At 37.7% G+C, this 17,488-nt stretch overlaps 1 pseudogene across 1 annotated transcript; it reads left to right on the plus strand.

The window, feature by feature from the left end:
- The first annotated feature begins 11,738 nt into the window (after nt 1–11,738).
- On the plus strand, nt 11,739–16,157 carry LOC308610483 (3-hydroxyisobutyrate dehydrogenase, mitochondrial-like; annotated as a pseudogene). The gene is made up of 2 exons: nt 11,739–11,750; nt 14,851–16,157. The product of its transcript is annotated as a 3-hydroxyisobutyrate dehydrogenase, mitochondrial-like (transcript).
- Nucleotides 16,158–17,488: the final 1,331 nt, after the last annotated feature.

Raw genomic sequence — 17,488 nt, forward strand, 5'->3', positions numbered from 1 at the left:
AGTTTAGGTTTGGTTTGCCCTCCCATCCTAGCATGAGAAAATTAAGAAACAAAGTCAAACCAAAAAAAAACTTTAAAAATAAATTTGAATAATATCCTTTCCCTCCAGAACATTTCTCTAAAGCAGTATTATCATTAATGGCAGTACAGACCAGAATTTTTTCCCTTAGACATAAAGGCATGGTGAAGAAGTCACATTAAAAACTGGAATCTAAGCTTTCAATGTCAAATTCTGTCTCTAATCTTCTGCAGTAAGCCATAATGATTAAAGTATAGGAATCTGAATCAGAGGTCTGGTTTAGTATAATCTTTTTTGTAATAAGCTTTGTACCTTAGACAAGTCATTTATCTCTCCATTCCTTAATTTCTTCATTTATAAACGGAGACGTTAAGAGTATTGATATTCAAGGCTAATGAAAAAAGAATGCATCTAAGTACTGTATCAAACACTTTAAAAAGTAACGAGTTCAGGTTCTCTGCCGATTTTTAAATTGGAATATCTGGGGGGTTTTGATATTAAATTGTATGATTTCTTTAGATAATTTGGATATTAACTCCTTATCAGATATATCATTTGAAAAAATCTTTCATTCAGTAAGTTACCTTTTCATTTTGTGATGGTTTTCTCCTCTCTGCAAAAGGTTTTCAGTTTGATATAATCACACTTGTTTAATTTTACTTCTGTTGGCCATGCCTGAGGAGATAGACCCCCAAAAAATATTGCTAAGATCGATGTCAATGTATTTTTCCTAGGGGTTTTATGGTTTCAGGTCTTAAATGTGAGTCTTCAATCCATTTTAAATTTATGTTTATGTATAGTGTAAGGAAATAATTCAGTTTCACTCTTTTGCAAGTAGTTGTCCAATTTTCCTAACACCATTTATTGTCTTTATTTCATTGTATGTTCTTGCCTCCTTTGTTGTAGATTAATTGATCACATAACTGTGGGTTCATTTCTGGGCTCTCTATTCTATTCCACTGACCTATGTGTCTGTTGTTATGCTAATACCATACTGTTTTGATTACTATAGCTTTGTAGTATAGTCTGAGATCAGTGCATGTCATACCACCAGCTTTGTTTTTCTTTCTCAATATAGCTTTGGTTATTGGAGGTTTTTTGTTTGTTTGTTTGGATGATTCTATACAAATTTTAGGATTATTTGTTCTAATTCTGTGAAAAATACCATTGGTATTTTGATCGGGGTTACATTGCTTTGGGAATACATACAAATGACCAAAAGACACATGAAAAGATGCTCAATATCACTAATCATCTGGGAAATGCAAATCCAAACCACAGTGGGATATCACCTTACACCTGTCCGAATGGCCATCATCAAAAAGGGAACCCTTGTGCACTGTTAGTGGGAATGTAAATTGGTGCAGCCACTATGGAAAACAGTACAGAGGTTCCCCCAAATGTTAAAAATAGAATTACCATATGATGCAACAGTTCAACTTCTGAGTATCTATCCAAAGAAAACAAAAACACTAATAAGAAAGGATGTATGCACCCCTCTGTTCATTGGAGCATTACTTATAATAGCCAAGATATGGAAGAAACTAGTGTCCATAAATAGATGAATGGATAAAGAAGATGTGGTGTACATATACACATATATATAATGAAATATTACTTAGTCCTAAAAAAGAATGAAATATCTTCACTTGCAACAACATGGATTGACCTAGAGTACTAGGTGTGCTAAGTGAAATAAGTCAGACAGAGAAGAACAAATACTGTATGATTTCACTTATATGTGAAATCTAAAAAAATAAAGCAAAGAAAAGAAAACAGAAACAAACTTGTAGATACAGAGAACAAACTGGTGATTACTAGAGGGGAAGGGGGATGGGGACTGAGAGAAATAGGTGAAGGGGATTAAGTGGTAGAAATCTCCAGTTATAAAATAAATGTCTTGGGGATGCAATCTACCGCATGAGGAATATAGTCAATAATACTGTAATAATTTTGTATGGTGATATATGGTTACTAGTCTTATCATGGTGACCAATTCAAATGTATTTAGATGTTGGATCACTATGTTGAACACTTGAAGCTAACATAATATTGTATGTCAACTCTACTTCAATAAAAAAGTGACCAGTTAACATTAATTGGTATTATAATTACATTTTCTCTGCATAAAGGCACATTTTATTGATTTTTTCATTATAAAGTATAAAAGTACCTTTTACTTTCAAGATGAGTTCTAAGATTACTTGTTAATGTTAATATGGTAACTTAAAAGACCTCTAGATATAATTTAATTTTAATTGCCTAACACAAATATGTCTGATATTCACCAGTATGAATTCAAACCTATTAGTAAAGATGTCAAATGAGTCACCAAAACATTTTTGTTTATTGCCTCTCATTGAACCCTAAATGCTAACAAGACTTTTTGTTGGAATGAGGGATCAAAATTTTATACTCTTTAAGAACTAATGCCATAGCTGTTTTATTTTTATAAATAAAGCTCTTCCTGTTTACTTTGTAGTGTACAATTTTTGAATGGCCTGGAAAGAGAAAAATTATTCTTTGGGCTGACAAAAATGATAAAGAGGCTCATTGCTGATGAAGGGAAGAAGACAAAGAAGAATAGAGAAAGAAGGATTCGTTCCTCTTTCAAAAGGGGGGCAAGATACTAGAGCTTTCTGCAGGGAAACTGAAGCACACCTTTCTTTCTGAGATTTGAAAGGAAGAGATGCCCTACGTTGAAATATCTAGAGTATATCTTCCATTTAAAAATGAACCTAGCTAATCATCCAGTGAGGAAGAAAAGAGTAAAATAGCCTTTGATCAAGTCCTTTCTGTGGTGTTAAATGCAACTAATTATAATGAATATCACATATCTAATGAGTTCAAGAATTCCCCTTGGAAGAATCGGTCTGTCCTTTACAAAAAAGAGAGTTCAAGTGAGTTATTTGCATTTGGTAGGGAAGCTCTACTGTCTAAATCATACTCATTTAAAGGTGAAGTTCAGGGCTTCCCTGGTGGCACAGTGGTTGAGAGTCCGCATGCCGATGCAGAGGACACAGGTTCGTGCCCCGGTTTGGAAAGATCCCACATGCCGCGGAGCGGCTAGGCCCGTGAGCCATGGCCGCTGAGCCTGCATGTCCGGAGCCTGTGCTCTGCAACGGGAGAGCCCACAACACTGAGAGGCCTGCATACGGAAAAAAATAAAAGGTCCAGTTCAAAGTCTGCCATAATTTGTTATTATATATGTAATTTTTGAATGTAATATACAGTTATATATGTATATAACATCAACAAGAAAGTGACCCACTTTAGAGTCAAGAAAATATATAGGTGAAGTGTAAAAGTGTTGGAATAGATATACCATAACAGTAACAACACAACAAAACAAGACAACAACAGCAAAACTGGAGTGGCTAAGAAAATATCAGAAAAAAATATATTTTAAGATGAACATTTTTACTAGAGACAAAGATATTTTAAACTGATAAAATGATTATACCATCTAGAATGTATAATAATTATAAACTTTTATGCACCTAACAACAGAACTTCAAAATACATTGAAGCAAAATCAACACAACGGAAAAGAGAAACAGACAGTTCTACAATAATAGTTGGATACTTTAATACCTTTCTTTCAATAGCAGAACAGACAGAAAATCAACAAGAAAAAAAAAAACTTGCACAACATTATCAATCAACTAGACCTAACAGCCATCTATAAAACCTTCCACCCAACAGCGTCAGAATATACATTCTTTTCCAATGCACATGGATATACTATATGCTAGGCCATAAAACAAATTTCAGTACTTTTAAAGGATATAAACAATACAAAGAGTGCTCTCAGATGACAACAGAATGCAATAAGAAATCGTTAACAGAAAGAAATTTGTTGAAAATCACAAATGGAAATTCAACAATATATTCCTAAATAATTCATGGGTCAAGTAAGAACTCATAAGGGGAATTAGAAATAATTTTAGATGAAGTAAAAGGAAAGTATAACATGTTAATATTCGATTGGTCGCACATAGTCTTTTGAAAAGCAGAGGGGTTAGACAAAGAGATCTAAATTAATTAAAAAATCATTTATTATTCTGGGAATAAAAAGAACTGGGCTTAGTCTCAGTTTTGCCTTTCTTTATCTTTGTGTCTGTTGATCATCTTGGAATAGTCATTACATAGCCAGAATACAGTTGCCATGTCAGGAATCAAATACTGTTATCTCTAGGGCTACCATAACAAGATACCACAAACTTGTTAGCTTAAAAGAACAGAAATTTATTTTATCACAGCTCTAGAGGCCAGAAGATCAAACTCAAGAGTGTTGAGAGGGCCATGTTCTTTCTGACGCCTCGAGGGGAGGATCCTTCTTTGTCTTAACCAGATTCTGGTGGTGGCCATCAATCACTGGTGTTGGCATTTTTTGATTTGCAGCTGCATCACTCTGGTCTCTTCCACTGTTGTCACATGGAATTGTCTCTGTGTGTTTCTGTCTCTGGAAACAATTTAAATAGAAATTTCTATTTTTAAAAAACAAACTGTTGATTACTATGCTCTATTTAGATAGTTCCTCTAACCCACACCCAGTTCCATTTCCCCATATGTATTTGAGAAGGAAAGAGGAACTCCTGTGAGCTATCCTATTGGAAAAAATCAATGATACAGTGCTTTACTAGAGATGCCTCTTACCTAAAATATTTGAATTAAATATAAAATCTGGGGAAATTATCACCCAGTTTCCCTCTTCTAGAGGCATGACCTGAATGATAGGCAGCAGAATATTTTATACCCGTGAGGTTTGCTGACATTATTGATTTGATCCAGAATCTGTATTTTCTCTCTAAAGAAAACAGTATTCTCTCTTTCCTTTCTTTAATTTATAATGTTGATGTCTTAAGATTATTGTCAGAGAGGATGCTTGTAGTTCAAATGATTTGGCTGTATTTCACCAGTATTATTACAAGATAGTCAAACAATGGCTGGGCTCCAGTATAGACCTCGGTCCCTTTGTTCCACTGGGATACGGATGTGAAAGCCACTGTTTCCTTATATTCCAAAGACCAAATAAATAAAACAAATAAATAAACACAAAAAAACAAGTAAATGAAACTATCTTAAAACCAACTCTCTTTTCTTCCTCATCCATGTTAATTCTCTTCTACCTAAAATTACTTCCTGGAAGTGATTTTTATGTTTCTTAGAGCCTCTTTATGTATATATCCACACTAATGCATATAAAACTGTTCCTTGTAGATCTTTTACTTTTTCCATTTGAATAATTATTTTCACATGTCGTATAGAGTTTATCCATTGTCCTAGATATGCATTTTTCCTGTGTATTTGAGCATCATAGGAAGATAAATTCTACTCTTGAAAATGTTAACTGGTGACTGAGACACAGAAAGCTATTCTTCTTACCATTTTTCAATAGTGAGTAGTAGATTCTGTAGGGGTGGAATTTTAAGATGTAAGTATACTGTTTTTCTACACTCCAATTACGTTCCCCTTATCATAGAAATTGACCAGTGAAGTGTGCTGCTGACTTTTCAGAATCCATGTACATACAATCCATTAAGTTATTAGATATAACGTTGGTCAGAAAAGCATACTGTGAAATGTTGCTTTTATTTAAACTCCCACTATTTTCACTCCATGGTTTCAAGATTTGACTTCTTTATTGCCCTCTGGTGGTGGGCTCTGTGAACTGCATATTTACGGGTCTGGGGCACGTATCTTCCCGGAGGTATTCAACTCCTCAGGTACAAGCTAAAGAGTAGATGATAAGAAGCATTCAGATTTATTAAAACTAATTACGAATATCAGTAGCCTGACTGTTGTTTCTAAAAATATAAAATATTTATCCTTCTGTTGTCAAACAACCATATTTCATGAAAAGAAGTATAAATCCTTTTTTGCTTGCAATAAAAGAACAATAATTGAGGGTATTCTTCATTTGGACCAAATACCTTCTCTGAAAATATAAGTGAAAATAGGAGTTGAACTTTCCAAAATATTCTTTAGTAAATAAAACTCCACATATAATTTCAAATTATCATTTAATTTTACCCTAAATTTAAATATCTATATTGACTTAAATGCTGTCCTCTGTAATTTCGGATGATTCCCTCCTTTATATCTTCTTCCTCTCTTCAACAAATAAAATACATATGAATGCCTAACATGAGGTAGGGTATTCTCTGTGAAATAATGATGTTGGGATACTTGATTTTGACTTAGCAGAGGGGTTGAGCCTCTGTGTTGGTGAATTCTCCCCAGATGGTGCGTGTGGAGAGGGTCAGGCATATCTCTGTGCTCCTGAAGTTTTCTCTGTGAAACTGTCAACCTCCAATATCAGAAATAACTTCCTTCGTGAGAAGGGATTTTCAGACATGAAAAGTTTTCTCTTAAAGTGCAAGTATTTTTAAACTCTATAAAATATAGAGCATTATAAATTTTCTTTAGTTACTACAAGCTGAATTTTAACTGAGAAGACTGGGAAGTCCATGTATGTGTACATGCATGCATGCATGCATGTTTGTGTGCTACACGTGTGTGTGTGTGTGTGTGTAGGTCTACTGAGGATACAGAACATATTCTGGACATGACAGAGCAGTGGTGTATCAGAAGGGAAAAGAGTATAAAGGACCAGCTTCACCTGCTTAATTTGTCCCCTGACCTGGTGTCGTCTTATTTTCCACCATCCTTTGCTGATCTGTATACTAAATACCCAGGGCTCCTGGGTACCTCCAGGTACCTCTGTAAGTTTTACAAGCCTATCAATATCCCATGTACAGTGGATGGAACCTGGACTTTTTGCCCATATAGTTTTCCTTTCCCTCAGAGTTTTCGTCTGAGCTATGTCATGGGGTAGGTACTGTTGTGAAAATTTGTGCTCACTTGTTAAATAGAAACTACTCATTGAACTGTTTAAACAAATAAAGAGTATCTTGAGTCAATTGCAGGGCACCTCCAGTCTCCACAAAGCAGAGTTACTTTGGGACAGGAAGTTCGTTTAGTTTCCCCTTAAATCAAAATACAAAGTTACTGAGCAATTGTAGGACCAACCCTGTAGTTGCAAACTTGGGAAGAGATCACAGGATTCTGTCATCGTCTGCTTATCCCCTTATTGGGACAGCAAATAGCTCAATAGTTCTTATACTGAAGTCAAAACGAAGAATAATACCGGAACAAAGTCTGCATTGAAAGTCTGTGTCTTATTTTTATTTTCTCTTGGCACATAGTAGGTAACTGTTAAATGTTCTCTTGATAAATGTGAAAAACACACAAGGTACTTCATCTACTAGGGGTCATAAAATTTCAACTTTTCTTTTGGTGTAGGGGTTGATGATGAAAAGTTTGGAAACTTCTGATCCATGTTAATGTTCCTGCTTTGAGAACTGCAGGGTGCAGCTTTTAGATGGAAAAAGTTGCCAAGAGGACCAGAAGTAGAATAAAGGCATTTATGTAATTCTTCCTTATAGTTTCATTTATTGGTTTTCAGCATCTAACTTTGAAAAGTTGCCTGAGGCTGCCTAGGGTCTGCAATAAGGATCACAGCTGTGCTGTCCTACCCCCTCCCCACACGTGGGAACAGAACCTACCCAGCAGTGCTAATAGAGGCCCATGGCTTTCCGCCCACCTCCGCCCACTGCTCAAGGCAGTGGCTTTTTTCTACCAGCCTCACCCTTCTCCATGTGAATCTTTTTCTTCTTTCCAGTTTTATTGAGATGTAATTGACATGTAACACTGTATAAGTTTAAGGTGTACAGCATCATAATTTGATACATGTATATATTGCAAAGTGATTACCACAATAAGGTTAGTTAACACATCCATGACCTTACACAATCAATTACCTTTTGTGTGTGTGTGTGTGTGTGTGATGAGAACATGTAAGATCTACTATCTCGGAAACTTTTGAGTATGCAATAGAGTGTTGTTAACTATAGTCACCATGCTGTACATCAGACTCCCAGGATTTAACTGGAAGGTTATACCCTTTGACCAACAACTCCCCATTTCCTCCACTCCCCAGCCCTTGACGGCCACCATTCTACTCGGTTTCTGTGAGAGCAGCTTAGATTACACGTAAAAGTGAGATTATGCAGTGTTTGTCTTTCTCTCTCTGACGTATTTCACTTAGCATAATGCCCTCAAGGTTCATCCAAGTTGTTGCAAATGGCAAGATTCCCTTATTTTTTAAGGCTGAATAACATTCCATTCTACATATGTGCCATATTTTCTTTATTCATTTGTCTGTCAATGGACACTATAGAAACAGAAACTCACTCAGTTCCTACAAGTGTCCAAGGTAACAATAGACAAAATATGGATGTTGGTGGGTGTAGATCCAGGCAGTAGGTTAGACTACATCCCACAGGCAGGAAGGCCGCTATTTTAGGAGGAGCTGCCTTGAATATGAATCAAATAATAATTGATTTATATATCACCAGTTCAGAACTAACTCATCTGTTTTCAACACCTCACCATAGATATGAAATGAGAATGAGTGGAAAAAGAGGCTTCTGAAGGCAAACAGTCATAAAACCCATTATTATTCTGTAAAAAGGAGACTATACAGTCTTACCTTCAGAACCTCAACTCAAACAAAGACATGTAGCAGCCTTAGTAGGATATAATCGCAACAGAAAAAATACAAGCAGAAGGCAGAGGAAAAAGAAGTGCCATTTGGTATGGGAATAAATAGCTCTGTATGTCTCAAAAGCCTCCTATAAACATGTCTGGGTGTCAATATAGTGTAATAATTAATATCCATAAACCCTGAGTCTTAAGAAAAAAGAACTGTATCTTTTGCTTTCTTTTAGAAAGGGACAGAAAGGTAACTATATTTGCTTTAATAAATACAGAGACTTAGTGCACTTAAATATTTGATCAACTAATTTAAAAAATGTTTCTTACAGTATACATCATTTTCTGATGAAACGGGTAAAATAAGGTTCTAGGGTGTGAGGAGGGCATGCGGTATTCTACACATTTTCTTTTCTGTCCTTTTGTAGCTGAATATCCTTTTCCAGGCCTAAAGAAGTAGTAAAATTATGCACCTAAGATTGAATAAAAGGTTTCATAGACATATTTTACATATATGCCATTAGATTTCCACAGAGTTATTTCAGGCTGCTGACAGGTTGCTTGCTTGAGCTGAGACCCCTCTAAACAAAGCCCAGGAAGAAGCTAACAACTGTGAAAGCCAACTTATTTATTCTGTGAGTAACTTGGCTGCAGAGCAGACTAATTACCCCTTTAACCACACTGTTTGAACTCATTGTACTTATCTGGGAATCACTATTCTGAAAGTAGAGAAGGGGACTAGGGAAGTTAAAAGAGACAAAAGATCTAAATATGGTCTCTTTGCAGAATCTCAAAGGTCAGGCAACAGGCTTCTTTCTGATGGTTTTAAAAAGAGAAGATGAGCTGTGGTTTAAAGGTCCACTTTGGAATTCAAATTCTACCTCAGGTGTAGCCTGAATGCTAGTCTCCACCTTGAGTGAATCACTGAAGGATCATTTCTCAGCACATAGTCAGTGTTTGTTAAATTTTCATATTATTTTATCCCAGTGAATAATATTGCTGAGGGATTTTGAAACTATTAAATTCCGCCAAAGGACTTGATTCTGTAATGATACCAAACCTTGGAAAATAAAGGAAGTAGAGATTGGTGAATCCTTGACAAATTATTAGAGTTGTAACTGATTGTTTCATAAGGAAAGATAGGGAATGGATCACTTAGGAAACTGAATGAATACTTTGAATCTCATCTATTTCTGTTAAAACTACAGGTTAGTTGAGCTCAAAAATTGTAGGTATAAAAATTGTGTTTTTTGGTAATAAAATTTGTTTTAACCCTTGTCTCAATTATGCATTTAAATGTTGACCAATTCACAAGTAACTGTTTACAGTCGATGGATTGGCCAGTGGCTTTGGGATCATTCATTTTATAGTCTGGGATTTCCAGTGTGATCTTTATTTTCCCATTTATACTCTATTTCATACATTTTATTAGCAGTAGTAGTAGAAATAGTAGTAGTAGTATCATTATTATTTAGTTAGAGTAGAAATGTTTCTATAACTTCTTACGATCAGACATATACTAAACAACACACATTTTGAAAGCACTGGTGTTGGAGTAAATTCGATGTTGATGAGACTAGTCACTGCCCTTAAAGGAGCTTGTCTTCTAGTTGGAAAGATGTGACATATACAATAATCTGAGGCATTAAGTAAATACATGGGTCTGAGGGCAGAAGATCCTGAAGGAAGCAAGCTACAAAGAACTCATTTTGAATCCTGGCATTAATATTGGCAGATCTCCTCACACCTTTTTACGACAGTTATAGACAAAGCAAGTAAGACTGGAGAATACACTGCAATGGCCCAACTAAGATTTAACGTCATTTCAGCCTAGGGGATTCTTTCTAGGCTTTGAGTATATGATAATTTAAATGCTACCTAAATAGTAAATTTACTTTAATGCTGACAACGTAGAAAAGATACTTTGCTGCAAAAGTATACACAGTAGTAACAGGTGGATTTTGGAAGAAACTAATATTTTGTCTTATACTGGTAACTACACTATTGCCCCAGACCTAGCAGCAGCCTTTACTCTTTGTTGTTTTCTTCTAAGACTGAAGAGCCTCTTTATTGTTTGTGCTGATTTTTTCCCACCAACAGATCTCAGAGCAATCTGAGTGCACTGGCCAGTTGGGACAAAATTATCATTAGAATTCTTGGCTAGAGAAGAAAGCTCCTAATTTAAGAATGGCTTTTTGCCTTCTGAGAGCTCAGAAGAGCACATTGCAAGCCATCTACATTTATAAAACATGTTTTAGTATGGAAAATTTCAAACATCTACAGAAATAAAGAGAAAGAAGTAGAAACTTTCATCCATTGTTCTCATCAAATGTCCATTTCAGGCCAATAGATTGTCTCTGCACCCTCTCTTACTACTACCACCATCATCCCCAGCAATTTTAAAGCAAATCCCAGATTTCTTTTTCTCAGTGAAAACGTCAGTATCCATATTTCTAAAATGCAAGAACTGCCCTTTTTAAGCTCAACTATGTCATTATCACACATCCGCAAATAATAATGATTCCTTAATATCAACAAATAGCCAGTCAGTTCATGTTTCCTTGATTGTCCTCTAAATGTATTTTTATTTTAATAACCATTATTTATTTGATTGCTGATCCAAACACAATTTCTTTTAAAGTATAGGTTTAAAAGAACTCAGTTTGCTCATTTTTCTTGCAAGTATTTGTCCTTGAATTCAAAGCATTCATCCAGTAGGGTTCCCAACTGTCTGGATTATGCTGATTGCATCCCCTTTCTGCTTATATGTTTATCATGCTCCTTTGGTCCATGTATTTACTGTCAGTTGGTAGATAGATCTAGAGCACTGACATAATTCAGGTGTGATTTTTTTGTCAAGTTTACTTCATAGATAATACTGATGAATTCCAAAAGGAACTATAAAGTGTCTGTCTTACTGTGACGTTGCAGCCATTAATGATCAATGTCTAGATCCATTAATTTATTAAGGGTACCAAATGGTGATATTCTACTAACTAGATGATTATTCATTTACTAGCTAGAACATTATTTCATCAACTACTTGGTTGCCCTGAGTTACAGTTTAATTAGGAAAGGAAGAATAAATGTTTCTTTTATTTTATTTACCAGTTTTACAAAAAAAGAAAAAACAAGAGAGAGAAAGGTTGACTCTTCCAAAGATGACTAATGAGGTATTTTCTTGCTTTGTTGTTGTTTTCAGTGAGGTTGTTATAAATATCGATGCAGAGATTGTCCCCTCTTAGGTTCACGGATCCTGTTCAAGTTGGCTCCTGAGTCCTTTCCACACAACCACAGTAGTCTTTGAAGTCTTCCCAGCTCTCTTATATGACAAGAGGTACCAGGAACATCTTGTTCATTTCTTATGCTGGATTTGAAATCAGCTGTTTTTCCAAGGAGACATTATCCACTGTGTTTATTCAAACTTGTGTTCCTTCTAGTTTAACCTTCTCTCGAGACATGATTTTTTTTAAACAAATTACTTACTGAATTTTTCACCTTTTCAAATCTTGCTATTCTCCAATCACTTCATTTCTGAATTTTTCTAATTTCTTTTATGTTTTTCTTAAAACCAGTTTCTATTCCTTTGAAAATTTCTTTTACTTTTTCCGCAATATCAGGCAATAAATTTCATTTGTTCTGTGGACGTGTCTTTCTGTGACGTTTTCAGGATTTGCTGGAACTTTCTTTTCACCCCTCTTTTTTCTTTTTTTTTCTCACTGATTTTCTACAGGATGTGAATGGAATACTCTTCTGTCGCTCATTTTTAAATGAAATAAGTTTCCACTTTAGGAGGGAAACATAGATCAGAATATAATTTCTAGCTTCAGAACTCCAGGGCTCACTATCTTCTATTATTTTCACAACATAATTTTTTTTATTTATTTATTTTTTGCGGTACGCAGGCTTCTCACTGCTGTGGCCTCTCCCGTTGTGGAGCACAGGCTCCGGATGCGCAGGCTCAGCGGCCATGGTGCACGGACCCAGCCGCTCCGCGGCATGTGGGATCTTCCCAGACCGGGGCACGAACCTGTGTCCCAGCAGGCGGACTCTCAACCACTGCGCCACCAGGGAGGCCCCACAACATAATTTTAAAAAATGACCTTAAAATTTCTAAAATCTTCCTCCTCGGCCCTCCTATGCCCATTTACCCAGGCCTCCTCTTTCCTGTCCTTGTTGAGTATGGGGATTTGTTCTGGAATGGTGCTTTGGTTTGATAGGTGTCAAGGTTTCACAGACCCCAGAACACTTGGCATCCTCAGAACATTTCAAAGTTCTTGCACTCAGCTGCAAAGTGGAGCCTGCAACATTCACTCCCGGTTTCTGCCGCTGTTCTCAGTGAGTTTTTCAATCTCAGTGAGTTCATGAACCATAGTAACCTTTGGCTCTCCTTAAAGAGAGAGAGAGTCCTTCCCTCGTCTTCCTCCCACACACCTTGGGATACACATATGTAGGTCTTTTTCCTGTTGTTGGTTTGTTCCTACCTGGCTGTATGTTGCAGTTAATGTGGACACCTTGTTGTAGATGTTGTCTGTGGGTTTTTGATCTTGCTATCCTAGATGCTTTTCTTTCTTCTTTGTGGGGGTGGGGGGTTGTGTATTTAGGGGAGGGGTGGCATATTCAGGGATAAAAATCTTCTCTGTAGCCACCACCATTTCCCCAGAATCCTCTGCCATTAATATTTAAAACAAAATCATGGGAATCATTATCCGGATCCTTAGGATAATCATTACACTGTATCTGTCTTTTTTCCAGGCTTCAAGCTGCCTGTGGCTCGCCACGTTAGTATACTGACATGACTGGGCAATGCCTAATTTGATGGGCTCTTTCTGTACTACCTTCCTCCTAATCATGACAGTCTTGTACGCTATACATAGTCTTCTTCACTGATAGGGAATTTAGAAAATACAGGAAGCCATGGGTTTAATAGCTGAAAGTGGAATTAATGTGTTCTTTTTCTCAGGTAAAATATCATAAGACTCCTTAGGCCAAAGTTGTAAAATGAAATCGCAACTTTCCTGGAATCATTTTGCAAACGTGAATGCCCACATAAAGTACACTAGGACTTGAATCCAAGGAATAACACATTTTTAGAGCCTCCAAATGTATAAACTTAGTACAATTCTGCATTACTTCTTAAGGCAACTGAAGAAAATAATTTTGTGATCAAATAAATATTGATTTTATTAACAGTTATTTTAAAAGTTTACAAAACTTATAAAAAATGTTAAGGCTCTATCAGCCTCATCAGTTGTTAATTTCTTTTCTAGAATCTTGGATTAAGGAACAGTCGTTTGAGGGGAAACATGGTATAAAATGGGAAGATAATCTAACAGTAAAGATAGTTATATCTCTTCCTGTGTGATGAACTACTCCTAAGCTTGGTGGTTTAAAACAGCAGGCACTTTATCTCCTCACAATTTGTGAATCAGCAGAATGGGCTGGGATCTCCTGGGTGGATCTATCTTGCTTTCACCTGAGGTGACTACTGAGGCTGCCATCATCTGGTTGCTGGACTGGGGCTGGTTGCTTTCACATGTCTGGCCATTGGTGCTGGCTGTGGCCTGTGCCTAGTCTCCACTAGGTTAGCCAGGCTTCCTAACATGTCAGGTTTCCATGAGGACAAGCCCTAAAGCACGAGTGCTCTTCAAGCTTCAGCTCTTGATATGCCATTGGGCCAAAGCAAGTCACGTGACCAAGCCCAGGTCAAGGTGGAACAAAACTACACAGGGTGAGAAAACGGGGGGAGGGGCATTTGCACTGGGGGTCAGTAGTCTAACAAACTGCTGCAATAACTCTATAAAGAAAAACACCCCGGAGGACAACTGGTAAAAAATGAATGTGTGCGGGGTGGGGTGGGGTTTGGCATAGGGGGGCAAAGGCAGTAAACAGAGGCTACCAAAATCTGAAGATTCTGGAATTTTTGGAAAATCCACTGGGATTAAAGGAGTTACACAACCATGTTCTGACACCAGAAGAAAGGTGCCAGTTGAGCATCCGGGAAGTCTAGCGCTCTTCCTCCATCGCATCAATTTTCACGTTTCTTTGACTCAGCATATTTGTAGAATGAATCATGACTTTCTATAAATTTTTAATTCAGTTTTTCAAAGAAATAGTGACCTCGCTTCTATCTGCTGTGCCGCAAAAATGCCGTAGAAAAAAATTCCTTCTGTTAAATCGCTCACTAGGTGAAACTGTATGTGTAACCTAGTACCAAAGAGGTATTAAGAATCGCCACAGCCGAGCCGGCCCTCCGCATCACGCACCCTATAGCAGCCAGTGGGTGAGCCGGGAGTCGAGGAGGTCACCGTGGGAAGGAGGGGCACGGGCAGCGTGGCAGCCTCCTTCCGTCTCCGTGGAGCCACCTCCGGCCTCCGGTACAGGGAGTCGTCTGCAGCAACCAGTGGTGGCCAGCCTTGCAGCGCTGTGTTCTAGGTCAGTAGCTTCCAAGACTCCAGTTGGATTCATTGGAGTAGGCAACGTGGGGAGTCCAGTGGCAAAAGAGCTCATGAAACATGGCTAGCCACTCACCATTGTTGATGTGTTCCCTGATTCATGCAAAGAGCTTCTAGATGCAGATGAACCCTGTAGTGTCTTCTGCAGGGGATGTAGCCGAAAAAGGTGACAGAATTATTACAATGCATCAATGCACTAGAAGCTTATTGTGGAGCAAATGGAATTCAAAAAAAAGTGAAGAAAGACTCACTATTAATAGATTCCAGTACTGTTGATCCTATGGTTTTCGGAGAATTGGCCAAAGAAGTTGAGAAAATGGGAGCGGTTTTCACGGATGCCCCTGTTTCTGGTAGTGTGGGAATGGCTCGATCTGGCCACCTCACACTTAGGATGGGAGGGGTTGAGCTGCTGTGGTGCATGGGCTCCCATGTGGTGCATCGTGGAGCTGTTGGGACTGGCCAGGCTTCGAAGATCTGCAAAAACTTGCTGCTGGCTATTAGTAGGATTGGAACTGCTGAAGCTATGAATCTGGGACTCAGGTTAGGGCTTGACCCAAAACTCTTGGCTAAAATCCTAAATACGAGCTCAGGACAATGTTGGTCAAGTGACACTTATAATCCTGTACCTGGGGTGATGGATGGAGTTCCCTCGGCTAATTACTATCAGGGCGGATTTGGAGCAACACTAATGGCTAAGGATCTGGGATTAGCATGAGACTCTGCTACCAGCACAAAGAGCCCAGTCCTTCTGGGCAGTCAAGCCCATCAGATCTGCAGGGATGTTGTGCGTGAAGGGCTACTCAAAAAAAAAAGACTTCTCATCCGTGGTCCAGTTTTTGCAAGAGGAGGAGACATTCTGAGTTTGCCCTCTGGCTGTGAACACTGAAACATTGAAACCAAACTGTGTCTTGGAGCCCCTTATGGCTCACTCCACAGGAAAATGGGCTTAATCAAAGGTCAGCTGTCTGCTTTTGAGTGTGTAGGTCAGGGGTTCCCAACCCCTTGGCCTTGGACGGGTACCAGTCCACAGCCTCTTAGGAACCGGGCTGCACAGCAGGAGGTGAGTCGCAAGCAAGCCAACTAAGCTTCATCTGCTGCTCCCTATGCCTCACATTACCGCCTGAACCTCACACACCCCGCCCCCCCTCCCTGGAAAAATTTGCTTCCAGGAAACTGGTCCCTGGTTCCAAAAAGTTTAGGCACCTCTGGTCTAGGTCACAGTAGATCCTGGGATTTTTCACCCATTCTAAACTGCTTATTCTTTTTATCTATTTAGCAAACATATCATCTGTAATTTTTTTCTCTGCAAGCCACTGATGGTAACTGCTAGCTAGCTAGCTGATTGGCCTTTTTCAAAAGTTTGATTCCTAAGCATCTTCAGCTAAAACGCTGCCTACTTCACTCAGGATATTATTTACTCCACTTTACAAATAAAACTAAAATTGTTTTCAACAGGATAAAATCTATCCTCGAGGAAAGAAAAGAAATTGGTGTGAGAAAAGATATTAGAGAAAGGGGAAGTATAGTGAGTTACTACCTGTGTCCCTCAGAAAATTTGTCCTGTTAAATAACCCAGTGGTGATATTCTTGCATTGAGATTACTGGTTTATTTTCTAGGAGTTGTTAAAGCAAGAGAACTCCTTGCTGCATGTTATGTAATTTGGACTCTGTTACATTATCTTGTTGTGCCCCTCTTGTAACAACTTCCCATACTCAGCAAACTTGTTTTTTCATATTTTTGCTTCCTTGTCCATTTTTACTGCATATTTTTTGACTTCAAAAGAATGACATCTTTAGAACTGTTTCAGAGCCAACGATGATATGTGCTTTAGATAATTATTACACTATGCTAAATATAACCATATTCTTTTGAATTCAAATAGATTTCTATGCTGATAAAAAAAGAGAGGCACATTTCATCAATGTTTAAATAGTATCCTTCTTCCTCTAAAACTTAAAATAGGATTCAGTCTGATTGCTAAAGGGTTATTTTCTTCAACAACAAGAGCTGACTTAGGCCATTTCTTGGCAGTGGAATCTGAGCATAGAGGTCCCTGTCTGACTGCCCTTTGTTTCTCACTCACAGTATCCTGGGTGAGTGTAATGGACGGGCGTGCCCTTATGACTTAGCCCACTGCTACTGCTCCTGATGAGGGCTAATGGTGTGGGCCACTTTAAATCTTGCCCAGCAAAGTGCTGACATCTGGGGTTTCCTATCAAGTTTACCAGATATTTCACAGTAATTTCATAATTTACACAACATAAAAACACTGATTTTGAGCTTAGGAAAGCATTTCATTTAAACAGATAGAGAACACTACTCTACAAAATGGTTTAAAATTTGTGAGCAATTGCATTAAATAAACTCTAATATAAATTAATCTAATACAAGTAAACTAATAGTTGCAAAGCTACTGGTTGCTTCAGAAGCGGTGGCTACGGATAACTTCAAAGTT

The sequence above is a fragment of the Mesoplodon bidens genome (assembly GCF_964165515.1).
Source record: "Mesoplodon bidens genome assembly, contig: HAP1_SCAFFOLD_854, whole genome shotgun sequence".
Classification (NCBI taxonomy): Eukaryota; Metazoa; Chordata; class Mammalia; order Artiodactyla; family Ziphiidae; genus Mesoplodon; species Mesoplodon bidens.